The following is a 13,348-nucleotide window of genomic DNA, read 5'->3' as shown; positions in this document are numbered from 1 at the left end:
TTTTAATACTAGAGTATTCATTAAATAAGTCAAGATAAAAGTCTACAAAGAAATACCATGCAAACCTTAAAAGTTAAAAAAAGTTACACATATACTTATTTAACAAGAAAAATACTTTCAATAAAATGTTAAATAAAAACCTCAGATATAGGCATAGATAAACTATGTAAATATATGTGCCTCAGTGTTAAGGATGGTTATGTTTGTCAGGGGAGGATCATGAGTATTCAGGTCATTAGGGGACTTATATTTATTTCCTGATATTTCCAAAATGAGTACGCTATTGTAAAACATAAAGCTAATCAATAAAATAAGCAAATTTGGGTAAAGGTAAAATCTAGCTTATGTCTGTAATGCAGCAGGCACTGATTATTAAAGAATATCGTCAGTCAGGCACGGTGGCTCACACCTGTAATCCCAGCACTTTGGGAGGCCAAGGCGGGCGGATCACGAGGTCAGGAGTTCGAGACCAGCCTGGCCAACATGGTGAAACCCGGTATCTACTAAACATACAAAAATTAGCCAGGTGTGGCAGTGTGCACCTGCTGTCTCAGCTACTCAGGAGGCTGAAGCAGGAGAATTGCTTGAACCCGAGAGGCGGAGCCTGCAATGAGCCAAGATCATGCCACTGGACTCCAGCCTGAGCAATAGAGAAAGACTGTGACTCAAAAAAATAAAAAGAAATAAAAAAGAATATTATCAAACATCTAGTCCTTACTAAAGATAACAAAATATGTATTTATTAATTTTTATAAAGTTTGTGCTACCAATAAAACCTACAGATTCTTTTTGAGTTGCCAAGAAAGACACCTTGAGTACATAAAGAATAGCTATGTGTTTCTAGGAAAAACAAATGTGTAAATTATATAAGTCAATTTTGTACATAATAAGTTGGAAATGAAAGGATTCTAGCCCTTTTCTCTTTGGAGTTACTCTATAGATGGTTGATTTTCCTAATATGTTATTAAAGCCTCTTCAGGCAGTTAAAAATTGATTAATAGCAAAGGGCATATTGATTAAAATATAATTTCTATTATTATAACTAAATTGTGTTTTTGCCTATAAGTAGGAAGTACTTAAAGGCATGCTTTTGACATATTATAGTTCACTTAGGTGTTTCACACAGAGCCTAGCTTCTGCTGAATTACTGGGGAGAGGTATGTGTATCACACTACTACGTATTCATTTTTAAAAAGATGTTGTGTCAGAGGGGAAAAACATTTTTCACTTACTTTTAGTAATTTTTCCTAATGAATCAATGTAAAGTTTTTTTAAGTAGATCCGTAACATGTATGACCTAAAACATTATTTAGAAGTTTAAAAGGGAAATATTAGTTACAAATATATTGTTTTTTAAAAATCCCTATAACTCAAGTAGTGAAATTAACTTCTTTCTTACCATTTCACTTATCTAAATCTTATGGTGTTTTGTAGCAATTTTCATGGTGAAAAATAGGAAGGAATTCCAGATGATGATATGAAAGTAGTATGGTCTAACCTTTCTTTCAGAATCCTTTGCCATATGTGTTTATAAATATATATTTATAAATATATATTTATGAAATAAATATTAAGATGTCATGGACTTCCTGGTTTTTTAATGTATCACACAAAATAAAAACGTATTGAAAATTAAACATTATTGCATTTAATTGAGGCACATCATGAGATGGAGTTGGAAAATTTTGAAAAAATAATTATGCACCTTAGAATTGATGAAAGTTGCTAATTCACAATATGGGAGTAGTTGAATACTTTAAAATGGCAACAATGGAGGTAATCTATATTTTTAAAACTCTGTTATCTCTTTCATTAAGTAATAATAGCTAACGTTTATTGAATACTTACTCTGCCGCCAGAAGCCTTCTTAAAGGTACTTAAGAAGAAGGCCTTCTTAAGTACCTTTAAGAAGGTACTTAAGAAGAAGGCCTTCTTAAGTACCTTTAAGAAGGTACTTAAGAAGAAGGCCTTCTTAAGTACCTTTAAGAAGGTACTTAAGAAGAAGGCCTTCTTAAGTACCTTTAAGAAGGTACTTAAGAAGAAGGCCTTCTTAAGTACCTTTAAGAAGGTACTTAAGAAGAAGGCCTTCTTAAGTACCTTTAAGAAGGTACTTAAGAAGAAGGCCTTCTTAAGTACCTTTAAGAAGGCTTCTGGCCACAGAGTAAATATTCAATAAACCTGACTTCAAACTATACTACAAGGCTACAGTAACCAAAACAGCATGGTACTGGTACCACAACAGAGACATAGATCAATGGATCAGAACAGAGCCCTCAGAAATAATGCCACATATCTACAACTATCTGATCTTTGACAAACCTGACAAAAACAAGAAATGGGGAAAGGATTCCCTATTTAATAAATGGTGCTGGGAAAACTGGCTAGCCACATGTAGAAAGCTGAAACTGGATCCCTTCCTTACACCTTATACAAAAATTAATTCAAGATGGATTAAAGACTTACATGTTAGACCTAAAACCATAAAAACCCTAGAAGAAAACCTAGGCAATACCATTCAGGACATAGGCATGGGCAAGGACTTCATGTCTAAAACACCAAAAGCAATGGCAACAAAAGCCAAAATTGACAAATAGGATCTAATTAAACTAAAGAGCTTCTGCACAGAAAAAGAAACTACCATCAGAGTGAACAGGCAACCTACAAAATGGGAGAAAATTTTCGCAACCTACTCATCTGACCTAGGGCTAATATCCAGAATCTACAATGAACTCCAACAAATTTACAAGAAAAAAAAAACAACCCCATCAAAAAGTGGGCAAAGGACATGAACAGACATTTTTCAAAAGAAGACATTTATGCAGCCAAAAAACACATGAAATAATGCTCATCGAACAGACACTTCTCAAAAGAAGACATTTATGCAGCCAAAAAACACATGAAGAAATGCTCCTCATCACTGGCCATCAGAGAAATGCAAATCAAAACCACAGTGAGATACCATCTCACACCAGTTAGAATGGCCATCATTAAAAAATCAGGAAACAACAGGTGCTGGAGAGGATGTGGAGAAATAGGAACACTTTTACACTGTTGGTGGGACTGTAAACTAGTTCAACCATTGTGGAAGTCAGTGTGGCGATTCCTCAGGGATCTCGAACTAGAAATACCATTTGACCCAGCCATCCCATTACTGGGTATATACCCAAAGGACTATAAATCATGCTGCTATAAAGACACATGCACACGTATGTTTATTGCGGCACTATTCACAATAGCAAAGAGTTGGAACCAACCCAAATGTCCAACAACAATAGACTGGATTAAGAAAATGTGGCACATATACACCATGGAATACTATGCAGCCATAAAAAATGATGAGTTCGTGTCCTTTGTAGGGACATGGATGAAACTGGAAAACATCATTCTCAGTAAACTATCGCAAGGACAAAAAACCAAACACCGCATGTTCTCACTCATAGGTGGGAATTGAACAATGAGAACTCATGGACACAGGAAGGGGAACATCACACTCCGGGGACTGTTGTGGGGTGGGGGGAGGGGGGAGGGACAGCATTAGGAGATACACCTAATGCTAAATGACGAGTTAATGGGTGCAGGAAATCAACATGGCACATGGATACATATGTAACAAAACTGCACATTGTGCACATGTACCCTAAAACCCTAAAGTATAATAAAAAAAAAAAAGAAAAAAAAAAAAAAAAAAAAAAAAAAAATAATGCTCATCATCACTGGCCATCAGAGAAATGCAAATCAAAACCACAGTGAGATACCATCCCACACCAGTTAGAATGGCCATCATTAAAAAGTCAGGAAACAACAGGTGCTGGAGAGGATGTGGAGAAATAGGAACACTTTTACACTGTTGGTGGGACTGTAAACTAGTTCAACCACTGTGGATGTCAGTGTGGCAATTCCTCAGGGATCTAGAACAAGAAATACCATTTGACCCAGCCATCCCATTACTGGGTATATACCCAAAGGACTATAAATCATGCTGCTATAAAGACACATGCACACGTATGTTTATTGCGTCACTGTTCACAATAGCAAAGATTTGGAACCAACCCAAATGTCCAACAACGATAGACTGGATTAAGAAAACGTGGCAAATATACACCATGGAATACTATGCAGCCATAAAGAATGATGAGTTAATGTCCTTTGTAGGGACATGGATAAAACTGGAAACCATCATTCTCAGTAAACTATCGCAAGGACAAAAAACCAAACACCTCATGTTCTCGCTCATAGGTGGGAATTGAACAATGAGAACACATGGACACAGGAAGGGGAACATCACACTCTGGGGCCTGTTGTGGGGTGGGGTGAGGGGGGAGGGACAGCATTAGGAGATATACCTAATGCTAAATGATGAGTTAATGAGTGCAGCACACCAGCATGGCACATAGATACATATGTAACAAACCAGCACATTGTGCACATGTACCCTAAAACTTAAAGTATAATAATAATAAAAAAAAATTTACCCAATAAATATTGTTGTTAAGCCCTCCCCCCCCCAAAAAAAAAGAAGGCCAATGTCCAGTCATAGTTTCACTAAATTGCATGTTTGCTTTGGCATTCTGTACAAATGCTAAATTTAATTATTAAATTACTAAAATCATTTAATAATTTTGATTATTATAAAACTACATAGAAATTTGGAAAAATATTTGACCTATGAATAAAAATACCATATGTGAATTAAAATTAAAACTATATAAGAAAATTTGGGTAAGTTAACTAAAATTATAATTGTTCTATGCTAGGGTTATACAATTTTTTCTTAATTTCCCAAATACTTCATAGTAAGTCTGTTTATAAATTCAAATCATCAAGCAAATTTAAAACACTAAAACGCTGTGGAAACATTTTGGTGCATAATTGTATACCATTCTACAAGGTTAAATTTAATATCAAGAACTGCCTCTTTCCTCTAATACCAATATTAAAAAGTGTTCAGAGACTAATTTGTATAATTAAATAAGAAAACATGTTTCTCTTTTGAATTCTTCACAAACGGAAGAAGTCCAATTCTATTGGTATTAGACACTTCCTCTTTAAAGTTGCAAAACTTAAAGCAAATTATTAAAATAATTATTTGACCTACTGGATGCCAACAGTACCAATACAGCCAGCCTTCCTTTTTGGCAAATATGGCCATCCATGCCCCATTAATCCCATACTTCTTTAAAAGTTTATCAGGGTCTAAAAGAGTTTAACTTACTCAGGTGCTAGATCCATTAAAAGACCAGCCCTCACCACTATGCAATATATTCATGTAACAAAACTGCACTTGTACCCCTTAAATGTATACGAATAAAAATAAATAAATAAAAACAAAATAGTGCAACTATTGGCCATATCAGTCAACTAAACTCTAACATTTTTAAACACAAAAAATTAAATGGGGAAAAATGTAGTTTGGGTGTCCTGGTGAATTCATTATAACTTCAGTGCTGTCCATCCACAGTAAAAAGGGAGGAAGTTCAGCAGAAATAGCACCACCTTCTAGTTATTCAATTCTTAAATGTAATTCAGTGTCCAAAGTAAACATATGAAAGAAAAGAGCAAACATTTCTAATCCAATATTTTTTCTTATTTTTCCAAGACCTTTCCTCTATTGACATGTAATTCATGTCTATTATCCTAGTTATATTTAATTTAATATTCAGCTCTACTAGCCATAATTTTGCAAAATTATAATCAATATGAAGGTAATTTAGGAATAGCAATGAGAATTGTATCAGATTTCTGATAGGAAATAGCTGGCACACTCAAGATAATTCAGTGAAAGTTTCTTACAAATATATAACCACGGCTTAGGGAGCCATAAATGAGAATGCAGGACCCGGGGCTAATAAGAAAAAAAGAGTTGTTACCACTTCTAGTCCAGAAGGTAGTAAGGCAGGAAGCTGTTGAGGTAAACAGTATCTGCATGTTTCATGGCTAGAAGGTAGCCAAGAAAAATACCAAACCTTTGGCTGAGGAATCCAGCCAGTCTGAGATGAACACACAAAGAAACGTGGAGAGTAGAGACCCTGATTTCACTTTTTCTTTCTTGTTATCCACTGCTGGGACTTCCTAATGGCCAAAGTGGGGACTGGAGCGTATTGTTCTAGCCTTTACAGGTCAACTTACATGAAAGAGGACAGCATGAAAAGGCAAACAAAAGAGAGCTAATTGAACAACTAAATAGAATTAATATAATAGAATTCGGGGTCCTTCTGAATTAGTGTCTCTGATACATCACATTCAGACACGGTTTCAAGGCTTGACCCAACGTATATGCCAAATAGTTACAGAGAAGGCAAAGACTATAAACCACATAATCATTCAACTTACCAAATTAGAGACTGAGAGACCTCCCATCTTAAAGTGATTCTCTATAAGCCTTTATGGCTCTCCCTGAATTGTTGCTGTGTCTAGATTTTTAAAATATTACACTTTGTGAATTATTTTGATTTTACAAATGCCCCTACGATAAACAGTGATCCATATGAGTGAACATCATACAAGCAATAACATTTACGTCCAAGTCTGAAAATGGGTTACATTCAAGACTTTTTATTGGGGGACAAAACAAATTAAATCCCCCAAACATTTCATAAATTATTTATGTTTATATGAAGTCACAACTAATGGGAAAACAGAAAAGTTAATTAAACAATAAATTATTTGGCCCTCAAGCCACCAATCAGTTTGGATTTTCCTGATCCCTTTCCATGGACTGTAAGATCTCCCAAAGGCCTGAGCAAGGTGCTGGTAGGAAAACTTTGATCTGTGGGTTTTAGTAAATGCAGCTGTAGGTAATTACAAGAAACAGTGTCCCAGAGGAGTTTTAGAAAATCAGACCTGGGGCAAATACACTCAAGTCGATCTGTTGATCCATATGAGTTAGTGGAAGAAAAGAATCAAATAGCAAACAAACAAGAACCCAATTTTGGGTTTGCAGAAAATGAAGACAGAGGGAAGGGAAATGGAATAATAATTAAACCTCCGTTCAAACTCCTAAAACAGCTGCGTAGGGTTTTCTTCCTTCTATTGTGTGCATTTACTGGGAATTTAAAGACAGTAGAAAAAGGCTTTTATATTCTTAGAAATAATTTAATCAATGGCTATTCATTTACATAGTTACAACCAATTTTTTAGACATGTGTGCATGCGTGTGTTCTTATTACTTATGTATATTTAATAAGCAGAGTCTTACGATTTAACTCAGATTTTATGTTGTCTCTTTTGTGAGAATGTTAGCTTATAGGGGGTTATATTTTACTTGGCTTATTTGTGTGGTATATGTCTAAGGTTGCATGCATGTATTTGTTTATCATAGAGCCCCAATTGATATATACTGCAGGCATTTAATGAATAAGTTTGATCATAATGCACTAAAGTAGCCAAGGGTAAAGTGGTGTGAGTGTGTGTGTGTAGCATACATATGCATAGATACTTATAATTATTTTTTGATTGGTTATATATAATTATGAAGCCTGTATATAAATGTCATGATTCATTTGGCATAAATTTTAGAATTCTTCCTCCACTGATTTTGAAATGGTTTATAACAGGATATTCTATTCCAGTTTTTATATTTTTATTTCAGGTACAACACATTTTATCAAAGGTAGCGCTAAAGTTGTCCGAGTAATGTCAGAGGATCGATCCTTCAATACTTAAATCTATTAATTAAAGTCATTAGCAAAAAGTTGAAAAATAAGTTCTTAGCTAAGAGTTAGGGAAGCAAAAGACATAACCAAGTCAATTGCCCTGACCTCAAGGGGCTGAGACTCTGAAGAAGTGATGAGACATATACACAGTTAAAGTAATAAGGATAGATTATGATATGGGATATAAAAGAGAATTTGAAGCATTGCTATAGATTGAAAAAGAGAGGAGGGAGTTATTACGGTTGGTTATCTTGGTGAGAGTAATTTAAGCAGTGCTTGGAGCAAAATTGTAACACTCAGGTAGAGTGGGAAGAGAGATGGGAACTAAAATTTATTTATTTAATTATTGAGCTCCTATCATTTCAGATGCTGTGTTAGATACTGGAAATACACTGCACAATGAAACAAAAATAGATCCTTCTTCTGTGGAATTTACCATGCATTGAGAAAGAATATTGAGAGTTGTTTCAAGAAGTTTAAATGGGTAAAGAGGGGCTAATGTGGGGAAGAACCCAGGAAAAGAGTTAAATGATGGGGAATAGTTTTGCTTGGATTTTAGTTGGTTATATGTTTCCAGGATTAGAGAAACATGTTTGGTTTTAGTCTGCGTGGAAGGAACCAGGGAAATGGAGAAATGCAAATTTAGAGACAAATAGCTGATTCAGTAAAATTGGTAAAGGAATGAAAGTGTTATAAATAAAATTTAATATGAGGGATTATTTTGGAAAATAGAATATGGCATCAAATAGCCTCATCTTTTTTTAAACGAGGAGGCTAATTCATTTGAAACTAAGGAAGTCAGGGCAAAGTTTGAGCCCACAGAGAATAGAGATTTTGAAAAATGCTGAAAGAGCTGGAACATTTTAAGTGGTCACATCCTATTCAGGACTAGATGCGGTCATGTCGAATATCCAAGAGGTATGAGCAAACAGACATGATTCTTGCCTGCATGGAATATTTGATCTAGTGAAAGGTACATCCAATAATCAATTATACAAATAAATATTAACTGGTCGACTGACAATAAAAATATGCCAGGGGATAGATTTCATAGAGAGCTAGAGGACTGGAGAGAACTCAGTGACTGACTTTGGATTCCACGTGGCAAATAAAGCTAAGTGTAGTGTCTGATGGACCAGGTTGATAGAGAAAGATAAAGGATGGGTAAATTATGAGTTCAGTAGGAGTCAGAAAGTAGAATAAGTGAAAATACATGCAACTGCAGTTAGAAAGCAGGCTTTCAATGTTTTACTAGAAGCAGAGCAGTTACAAGAGACAAACTGACTCCTGGCAAAACTGTAATTTGTGTGCCTCAAGGAGAAATGGAGCCCTGACACAGATGTGTGCAGCAACCACACACTCACCAGTAAGAGCCTGACCCATGCCATGTATCCAGCAATTGACCATATTAATTTACAAACATGGACTACTCCAAGGCAGTATAAGTCATATATGAAACAACATTTCTTTCTACTTTTGTTTAAAGCTATTATTGTTGCACTCACTTACATTCAGTGTATTAGATGATGTTCCAGCTTATTTGGCCCCTCTCTCATTGGGTGACCTTGCAGCCTCGCAGTAAAGAGAACCATTTCTAGAAAAGAGATAAAATTAAAACATGGCATTACATTTAAGAAAGTTAGAAAATAGTCCAAGCAAAGTTATTTGAAATTAAAACCGACCTAATGGAATAACCTACAGGGAATAATTTATATTTCTCTACAGTAAGTTTATCCAAGTGTATATTCATTTTATAATATGTCACGCTTGAGGTTTTTCCCAGAATATAAAAGGCTTTTTGCAAAATGATATTAATCACAATATTTGGTTCTGAGAAAAGTCTCACTTTATCAAATTCGTCTTTCTATTCGACTGTTGAGTAAGATTTTTAACAAAGGTAAAAAGGCATATCTGGTGCTGTTTATCCCTGTTTCCTTTGCAAGGTCTATTTTTGTCAAATGAGTTTATTCCTTGTTTAAACATACTGTGCCTTTTCATGCCTCTATACCGTTTTTCCTTCTATCTATTCACTTGAAATGTCATTATTCTTTTGTCGATTCCTATTTCTCATCCACAAACTCATAGTCATTCTTTAATACCCAGCTCATATATGACCTTTTCCCTCTGAAGCAGCCAATCAAAATTAATCTCTACCTCATCCGTAATCCCACAGACCATTGTTTGTCATATTTTATGAGATTTATAGCCAGTGTTCCTAATTCTATGTCCCTGCCTTTGCACTCTGAAGGCAGGGAAAATATTTTATCTGCATGTGCGTGTGTGTGCACTCATGTGTTTACTTTCTTTAATCACCACCTGCCTTGTGCAAATAATAGACATTCACACATTACTTTCAATTGCTCCTTACTCTATCCTGGAGTAAATTAGACTTAGTACTGCTATAGTTTATGCTATAATAATTTAACATTTCTTTCCATTTGAAACTTTTTTTTTCTTCACTTGGCTCCAGTTTTCCTCCCGCAACAGGTCAAACTTTCTTAGTCTCCTCTGAGGTTTCCTTCTAATTGTTTGTAATAATAATGGCTTATCTCTTGACTATCTCCTATTTCCTATCAGACTAACTCCCATCAAGGTCTAATCCAGGTTTATGACTGAAATACTATTTACACACCTGGAATTGACAGATTTACATTTTAGCCCAGCCAACTCTCTACTTGATCTACACATTTAGAGGCTAATAAGCTATTGATATTTAGAACATCCCAAAGGGAGCTCCCTGCCGCCACCAATGTTCTCTTCCTGCCATTTCTTCTCAGGTAAGAACAGCATCCTACCATTTTCTTATTCAAAAAGACTAACACACGACTTACATGTTGACCCTATTCTTTCCCTCCTTAATTTTGGTTCAGAGCACTTATTACCATCTAGCATACAACATCTTTGACAAACAGACTTTTTAAAATTGTTGTTCTCCTCCCATTAAACAAGAAAACCCCATGAGGGTGGGGATTTCCATTCGTTTTTTTTCACTGCTGTACTCCTTATTTCCCTGAATAATAAAATATATTCAAAACAGGTATGTAGTAGGGGCTTAAATAATATTTTGTTGATTAAAGAAGAGATGTCATTCCAAGTAGATTGCTAAATAATTTATTAATGTTATTGGGTTCAAAATTCAGTCCCTTTACAGCTTCCTCAACTGTGAGATGCAGAGGAAAATTTTGTGTCTTTATTATTGTTTTTCTTCCATGTCTATTCTGACAAAACAGAGCCATGTCTGCTTAATATAGTCACACACTGCACGTGGATGTTTCAGTTAACAACAGACCACTTATATGACAGTGGTCTCATAAGATTATAATGTCATATTTTCACTGTACCCTTTCTGTGTTTAGGTATTTTTACACAAATATTTAGCATTGTGTTATAACTTCCTATAATATTTCAGTACAGTAACATGCTGTACAGGTTTGTAGCCTAGGAGCAATGAGCCTTACCACATAGCCTAGGTGTATAGTAGGGTATACAATAAAGGTTTGTATATGTACACAATATGACATTCTTACAAGAATGAAATTGCCTAATGACACATACTTTTAGAATGTATTCCCAAGAGAAATTAGTCTATTGGAGCAGAAAATTGTATTGGGTGGTTGACATTTTCAAATAACTAGAAAGTCACAGAATAAATGAGTTTATTCTCTTGATTTAAGAAAATCTAGGTTCTACTTCCTGTTTCACTGTATTTAGTGATGTAACTTCAGTCTGAGTCTCAGGTCCTCAGATATAAACTAGAGTAATAACATATTCCCAATCTTAAAAAGGAGCTGAGTAAATAAAATGGGACTATCAGTAAAAATGTTATCAGAATACTAAAAACTACTAAAAAAATGCGAAATTATATATATATATAACATAGTTTGAACCTTAACTCAGTCCTGAGAAAGAATGTATATTGCAATGTAGCTGAGCTCCAACGATTTCCAGATATTATAATTAATTTGTGGTGGACCCAATATTAAAGTTGGGTCTTTTGAATTGTAAAATAAGTTATTTTTCACCATAATAAGTTTTACTAACATCTAAAAATAGATAATTTATGTTTGCCTGATTTACAGGGCCTGAGAAATATGTCATACACTAATAATACAATTAATAATGGCAACAATAGTACCTAACACTTTTTTTTTTGTTTTTTGAGACCGAGTCTCACTCTTGCCCAGGCTGGAGTGCAGTGGCGCGATCTCGGCTCACTGCAAGCTCCACCTCCTGGGTTCATGCCATTCTCCTGCCTCAGCCTCCCTAGTACCTGGGACTACAGGTGCCCACCACCACACCTGGCTAATTTTTTGTGTTTTTAGTAGAGACGAGGTTTCACCATGTTAGCCAGGATGGTCTCGATCTCCTGACCTCATGATCCGCTCGCCTCTGCCTCCCAAAGTGCTGGGATTACGGGCGTGAGCCACTGTGCCCAGCCAGTATCTAACACTTTCAAGCACTTACTATACATCAGACACTACATTAACTGATAACATCATGTATTGTTTTATTTAATTCTCAAAGCTGTGTAGTTGCAATTATAATCATGTCTATTTAAAAATATAAAAACAGGCATAGAATGATTAAATAATTTGCATAAGGACACAAAACCAGTAATGGTAAAATTGGGATGCCAACCTAGACAGCTTTGTAACACAAAAACAAGTTCTAATTTGAAATTAGAATTATATATTCTGGAGTCCATACAGCAGAGTTCCAAGAAGGCAATCACTCTTAACTGAGAAAGTTTGGGGAGCATCTGGAAGACTCATGATGAATTAAAAACAAAGTAACTGTCTAACATTGTCAGCAGCTGTATGTTCATTGCTGTGCTATCTGCAATAGCAAAGACATGGAATCAATCCAGGTTTCCATCAACGGCAGATTAGATAAAGAAAATGTGGTACATATATATCTATTGGTAGGCTGGATAAAGAAAATGTGGTACATATAAATGTGAAGTATCATGCAACCATAAAAGTAGAATAAAATCATGTCATTTGCAGCAGCATGGATGCAGTCTGAGGCCATAATCCTAAGTTAATTAACACAGGAACAGAAAACCAAATGCAGAATGTTCTCACTTATAAGAGTAAGCTAAACATTGAGCACACAGAACCAAAAAGAGAACAACGGATGCTGCCGACTACTAGAGGGGGGAGAGAGGGTGGGAGATGTGGGTTGAAAAACTACCTATCAGGTACTATGCTAATTACCTGGGTGATGGGATCCCTACCCAAAACCTCAGCATCACACAAGATTCCCTTGTAATAAATCTGCACATGCACCTCCATGTCTAATATAATAAAAGTTGAAATTAAAAAAAAATAGAGTAACTAATACTAGGGTACTCTTAAAACACCATCACTTTATTGCATAACTCTTCAGTTGTAAAGTACTCAGTCTCTCCAATAATTCACTCTTGAGTGTGTGTGTGTGTGTGTGTGTGTGTGTGCACGTAGGGTGGTTGCTGTTGTCTTTTTTGAGACGGAGTCTCACCCCAGCTGGAGTGAAGTGGCGTAATCATGGCCCACTGCAGCCTCGAACTCCTGTGGTCCCGCAATTCTCCCACCTCAGCCTGCCGAGTAGCTGGGACAGAGGCACATGCCCCCATGCCCAGCTTTTTGTTGTTGTTGTTGTTGTTTGTTTGTTTGTTCGTAGAGACAGGGTCTCCCATGTTTCCCAGGCTTGTCTTG

At 35.7% G+C, this 13,348-nt stretch overlaps 1 protein-coding gene across 5 annotated transcripts in view; it reads right to left on the bottom strand.

Annotated features, from left to right (window-relative positions):
- Window positions 1–13,348, bottom strand: part of LRRC4C (leucine rich repeat containing 4C) — a 1,375,811-nt gene that overhangs the window by 836,108 nt on the left and 526,355 nt on the right. For all 5 annotated transcript variants that reach the window (XR_010121487.1, XM_055281880.2, XM_055281877.2 and 2 more), the window contains one exon: window positions 9,162–9,246. The gene's annotated coding sequence lies outside the window, so the exon portion shown is untranslated. The remainder of the gene's footprint in view (window positions 1–9,161; window positions 9,247–13,348) is intronic.

The sequence above is a fragment of the Symphalangus syndactylus genome, chromosome 6 (assembly GCF_028878055.3).
Source record: "Symphalangus syndactylus isolate Jambi chromosome 6, NHGRI_mSymSyn1-v2.1_pri, whole genome shotgun sequence".
NCBI classification, from domain to species: Eukaryota; Metazoa; Chordata; class Mammalia; order Primates; family Hylobatidae; genus Symphalangus; species Symphalangus syndactylus.
Note: the sequence above shows the minus strand (reverse complement) of the source record. Positions and strands in the feature narration are given on the sequence as shown.